The 6404-nt window shown below is 25.8% G+C and overlaps 1 long non-coding RNA gene across 1 annotated transcript; it reads right to left on the bottom strand.

The window, feature by feature from the left end:
* Positions 1-1398: 1398 nt before the first annotated feature.
* LOC146888356 (uncharacterized) lies at positions 1399-4778 on the bottom strand. Its single transcript, XR_014986529.1, has 5 exons — positions 4431-4778; positions 3586-3902; positions 2990-3203; positions 2536-2584; positions 1399-1754 (listed from the first exon to the last, which is right to left on the bottom strand). It is a non-coding gene; the product is annotated as an uncharacterized LOC146888356 (long non-coding RNA).
* Between the last annotated feature and the right edge of the window lie 1626 nt (positions 4779-6404).

Below are 6404 nucleotides of genomic sequence, written 5' to 3' on the forward strand. Positions count from 1 at the left end.
ATATAATTCAAAATAATAAAAATAATAAAAATAATAATGAATAATAGTACTATTAAATATTTATTAATACTAATAATATTGATAATAATATTAATTTAAATAATAATAATAATAGTTGTAGAATAGTGTAGACTTATGGATCAGAGATCTCATATGCAATAATAATAATAATAATAATAATAATAATAATAATAATAATAATAATAATAATAATAATAATAATAATAATAATAATAATAATAGTAATATTAATAACAATAAATACTTATTAATACTAATCATATTAATATTAATAATAATAATATATTAATATAGTAAAACAATATTATTATATAATTAAAATTTGAAGTTATATATTATATTAAAATAAAATATTTATACACGTATTATTGTTAAAATAAGACGTAATTATATTGAGCATTATGAATTCCGTAAATAAAAAAAAGAAAATACAAAACAAAATTTATGTTAAACTTCGTTAAGAGATGCATAAATATAAAACGGAAATAATAATAATAATAATAATAATAATAATAAAATAATAGTAGTATTACAACTAATAGTATTATCAATTAATAATTAAAAAACAATGTTTGAACAAAATATAAATATTTATCAGAATAATAATAAAAATAATTTTAAAATTAATAATTAATTAAACAAGTTAAAAAAGAATATAAATGGCGATTAAATAATATTAATAATTAATAATACATGTATTTTAATGATAATAATAAAAATTATATTTCACAAAATATAATTCAACAAATTGTTTTTGGACATAATTAAAAGAATCCAAAATATTTAAAGAAATAAAAAAATAGGAAAGTATGAACTCAAAATCTCTATTCATAATTAAAAAAATTAAAAATAATCAAATCAACTAATTGATAAAAAAAATTTACAAATTAAATATGTAATTATTAATTGAAAATGTATAAATTTAAAAGAAATAATCCATCCATAGTTAAAAAAATAAAAACAATTAATGGTATTAATGTGTCAATTAATGATAAAAAGTTAGAAACAGATCATAACGAAGTTGAGATAATGTTTTGTCTTCTCTTGACCTGGATGAAAGAGATATCTTGTGATAATCTATAAAGGTTATACAATTTGTAAGAGCTCTCATATATTACTTCTTCCAGATTATTTAGACAGGAGCTTCTTACACTTATTTGTATAACATTTTATCCAAATAAATTCAATATAAGTAAAGAAAACATAACATGAATATGAGGCAATGTTTAACTTTCTTCATCTTTCGAAGGGATTGGTACTGAATTCAAGGAAGAAGAAAAACAATTTAATACATAATTCAGGGATTGTATATTTATTTTATCCCTAAGCAAAGCATATATTCCAAAATGCAATTAAGAAACATCATAATGAAGAAAATTTTATCAGAAAAGGGTCTGACAAACTTGCAAATAGCATCCAAACATAACATTTAACAATTTATGGTTCTATATCCAACACAATTAAAATATAGGCAAAGGACTTCCAAATAAAGTCATCCAATTTTGATCACATCTTGTAAGAATGGCACAAGTTTTGGCTAATTTAGCAAACAAACCTACGTATAAGGAAAAATGAGAAATAAATACTATATCATCTCAGTTACAACTTCAGCTTTCCACCATTAATCTGACATGGAACTATTGGGACCAATGTAAGAGTAAAAATATGCTCCTCTCCATAGTAGACATAAGAGATAGAACCAAATCTTTGCCCTCAGCACATCCATCCTTGATCTGCATGATGCATATTAAAATCAGTATAAGAAGGAGCAAGTTGTGAAAGTTTAATATATGATCAACATCATTCCAGTTTCCTCACTTTGTAAGGACACATAATGACATCATCAAATGTTCATTCTTCATAACCTTATTTTGACAATTTAGTGCAAATTTCAACATAAATAGTAGAATATAAATCAAACAATCTAACCTGCATAAGCAAATTTTCATTGGTTAGAATCTAACCTCCTTATTAACCTATTGTATAACTATATTAACCACATCATATCATGAGAGAATGTGAAAAATGAAACCAAAAAGACCATACAAGGATATCATGAGAGGATCTGAAAAATGAAACTGAAAGACCATACAAGGATATGACAAAGATGAATTTTCAATCATATATACGTTTATTCACTATAGTTGGGGGAAACTTGAAAATCTTGTAGAAAACCAATCTGCTAACCATTTTTATTAAATTAGGAGAGTAAAAGTTGCAGAAACAAATACCAATCAACTTTAATTTTTAAGTATGATTTAGAAGCAATTATTTATGCACTACTTTCTAATAACTAAAGATAAAAAAAATTATAAGAGCTTCAACAAACTTGCCAATAATTACAATTTCAAGGTTTTATCATATGTTATATCTTGCAAGAAAAAGCCAAATGTTGGCAGCAAAGTTCTGTAGATGCTCTTATGCATTATTCTTCGATGGTGTGAAATAACATGCAACTCTCATGACAGAAAAAGAAAAATGAGTATCCTAAACTATAGAAATGTAAATAAATACCTCATTTATTCCACCAATATATGAAAGGTCCTGAAACTCTTTAAATAACCTAAAAGTGAAAAATGTTATTTTTTTTATAAAGTGGAAAGGACAATCATACATAATTGTGATGAACTTGATAATATCTTGTTTCTCCAATTCTTCCGATAACTACATGACCATTTTAATTGTATTAATCAAAATTGATGAAAAACTACATAATATATTCCATTTTCTCAAATATTTCACCCTAAGCTTAACTTGTACATCCTAGTACTTTCAAATGCAACTCCATTCCTCCTTTATGTCACTTAAACTCCAAAACTCATTGTCCAAAAGTTTATGAAAGTGTTTTTACAACAATCTCTCGCCTTGTTGGAAAAAATCCCTAAACTAACAATAAAATAAAAAAATATTTAGTACTCTAATTAATACTTTCTTGTTAATGCATATAAATTTAGTTTTTTCAAGTTACCTTATAAATGGGTCATGGCAAACCATTATTTTGGGATTCGTCTTTTGGCTTTGTTGATGACTAGAAACAGCCCTCTCTGCAACCACATTTAAAATCACAATGTAGTGCTAACAACCCTATCTCTACTTACCTCACACCATGATTATTCCAATCTTTATAATACGAAGGCCCTGCACCATTGCAACTACTATCTAAAACCAAAGTGCTCTTGGACCTGTAAAATAGATAGAGTTTGTTTTGTTAGTTTTACAATACATGCATTAAAGTATAGCAATTTTCACATGAACAATTTTATTATTAAAGTGTCATTTTCAATAGTTTTTGAATTCTAACTATTGCAACTTTCAAGCTGAACCTTCTAACTTCCTGCATGAATAACTAAATCTTACAACTACAAATTTAATCAGTGAAAAAAATTATACCCATAAAACATTAAAGCATATGCCATCACCAAATTAGTTTGTCAATTAATTACCTACTTCATATGAAAATCATTCATTGTTAATGTGTAAAGAGACAAACTTTTCCTAAATGTGTTAGAAACAACAACACATTCAAATGGAAAAGCATAGCATAATATTTATGTTTGTACATGCCTCTTCAAGGGGGATGATTGAGTTGGAAGTCCCTTTGAATACAACGAACTTAGCTTCTTCCAATTCTCTCTTCTTTTGTGTCTAATTTCAACTACCTCCATACCAACCAAAAAACAAAAAGATTCTATGAACAAAATATGTAAACCATTAAGTAAAAAACATAATAAGAGAAACCACAAAGTACAGGAAATAAGGTTAAACAACAAAAACAAAGACACCTTAAAAAAAGAAACTCAAGTTGGGTTAAAGAATACCTAACCTTCAAAGTAGATGTTCAACAAAAAAGAAGTAGAGGAAGACCTTTCGATGAAGGATAACTGCAAAGAAGAAAACAATGTTCGGTTAAACCAAAAAAATAGAGAATAATCTTTGATGAAGAAGGAGAAAACTAACATAGAAAAATGGCCAATACCCAATGAAACTCTTCAGGGTTGGAGATACACAACAAAGAAATCAAACACATTTATTGAGAAAACCCATTTCAAACCTTTAACCACAAACCTTGAAAAAAGAACAAACCTTTAACCACAAACCATGAAACTCATTACAAAGCTTTAATAAGAAACCATCAAACCAGAACAAACATTCACAAACTTAACATACGAACCATCAAAATAATACACAAACACAAGATATTTCTTGATTTTCAGAAACCCATTTCACAGTCAAAGGGAAATGCATAACATAACAACAATTTAAGGAAACTCATTTCAAACCTTTAACAACAATACATAAACATAATTTCAACACAAACAATGGCACAGAAAAATGGCGAAGAATTGCATGGTAAAAAATTAAAGAAAAATCGAAACTTTGACACCTAGAAGACGAAAACGAAAACTTACCGTTGCAACCACCACACTCCACAGACGACCATGCTAGCCACCACAGTCCACATAAGGAAAAGAAACACCAATACAATTAAATTATTATTAAAAACTAAAATAAAATTAAAAATTACCGATTGGGTTGAAAATCATTTGAAAGCTCTTAGCTTTCCTAAAAAAAGAGTGAAACCATGATCGAGGAGCTGAAAAAAAAAGAGGTGGGTAATGGCAGCAAAGGCAATAGGGCAAGGATTGAGAAGAAAGGTAAGGGGAGGAGGAAATCAGAAATAGAAAGGAAGAGTAAGGATATGACAGAAAGAAAGGGAATTAGAGGAGTATCAGAGGTTTGAAATTTGAAATGCATAATAAAATTGGCGCTCAAAGGAAATTACGTGAAAGCAACATATGTCAAACCAATAAATAGGGTTAATAAAGTAAATCTGATTAAAACACTATCAAACTTCTAAGGACAGAAAAACCAAATAAAAGGACATGTGTCAACAAGTTAAATATGGGTATTTAGGTAATATCCCTACCAGTTTGGGTTCTTATATTTATAATAGATTTTACTATGCCTAATCATGTTTATTCATTGGTTTCCTCACCAAATAAAATGCTTAATTAATCAAAGTAAAGTCTTGACTAATTTTAGTTAAAGTGATTACCTTTAATCAAAGTAAAATCTGAATTACTGATAAAAACTTATTTAACTACATGAAAGTTTCTAAATAAAATCAAAGTAAAGTCTCAATTAAATTTAAAAACCCTTCAACTCATATAATTAGCGAGCACATAGATTTAAAATCATCAAAAAATAAAATAAAATCCTTACTTCTATGAGACATTCAAATGAGTTTTTATTCTCTACCATTCCCTCAAATTTAAGTAGGGTTATGAACACTAGACTTCATCGTCATCTTCTGAATCACTTCATACCAAAAACCTTATTTATAATTATTTAGTTATAAATAATAATTTATTTCTTATTATCTTTTGACTTAGTTATAGTTATTTATTTGTTTTTGACATTTAGGATAATAGACTTCAACCAAAACTAACTTATGTAATATTACTTTTAGAAGTTAAGATAATTTTTATAATTATTTTAAAATTAATATCTTAGTTTATTTGTATTTCGTTAATAATATAAAAAAAATACTTACACTAATAGTGTAAGAAAAATTAGACCCGTGTGTAACAATAAATCATCTCCTGATTTATTGAGTGTTTAATTAGTTATCATTTTACAAATTAAATCTATATTTTATGCTTTACTATTATTTATTCTAATATTAAAAGTCAATAATATTCATTTCAATGTAGGTTAATATTAGGATGGTAAAACATGTCAGTCTGGCCCTTTTGACCGACTCGTCAAATAGAAATGGAGCAATAATCATAACTTATCCCGTATAAGACGGACTAACAGGTCAGTCACGTGGTTGGCTCGTTAGTTTTTTATTTTCTTTTTTTAGTTTTTTTAACTTTTTCAATTTGTTTTTAAAATTTTAAATTTTTTTATATATATACATATAAATTAATATTTAATTAAATTAATATTTTTTAAACTTTTAATTAATTAGTTAATGTTTTTAATTAGATAAATTAAAATAATTATTGTATTTATATATTAAATTACTCAATTATAACTAATAATTGAGACTTGATTTGTATGTGTTAATGATTTACATTACAGTACTATTATATATTTACACATTTAAAAAATATAGTATAAAAAATAATCTCTTTAATTATTTTTATTTTATTTTATTTTTTAAAAACAAGTTAACAGGCTGGGACAGACTCACTCGTATTTTGATTCCATTAAATTCACGAGTTATACAGGACAAGCTAAAACGGTCTGACAAATTATGACATACTAGCCTGTTGGACCCAGCTCGTTTTGTCATCCTAGTTGATATGTTATTTTCTTTTTACTCATGTAATTATCATGTAAAATTTATTTTCTCCATCTTAAGTCACTAATATATA

This window comes from Vigna unguiculata, chromosome 2 (assembly GCF_037176805.1).
Source record: "Vigna unguiculata cultivar grain cowpea cultivar isolate G323 ecotype 2 chromosome 2, ASM3717680v1, whole genome shotgun sequence".
Lineage (NCBI taxonomy): Eukaryota > Viridiplantae > Streptophyta > Magnoliopsida > Fabales > Fabaceae > Vigna > Vigna unguiculata.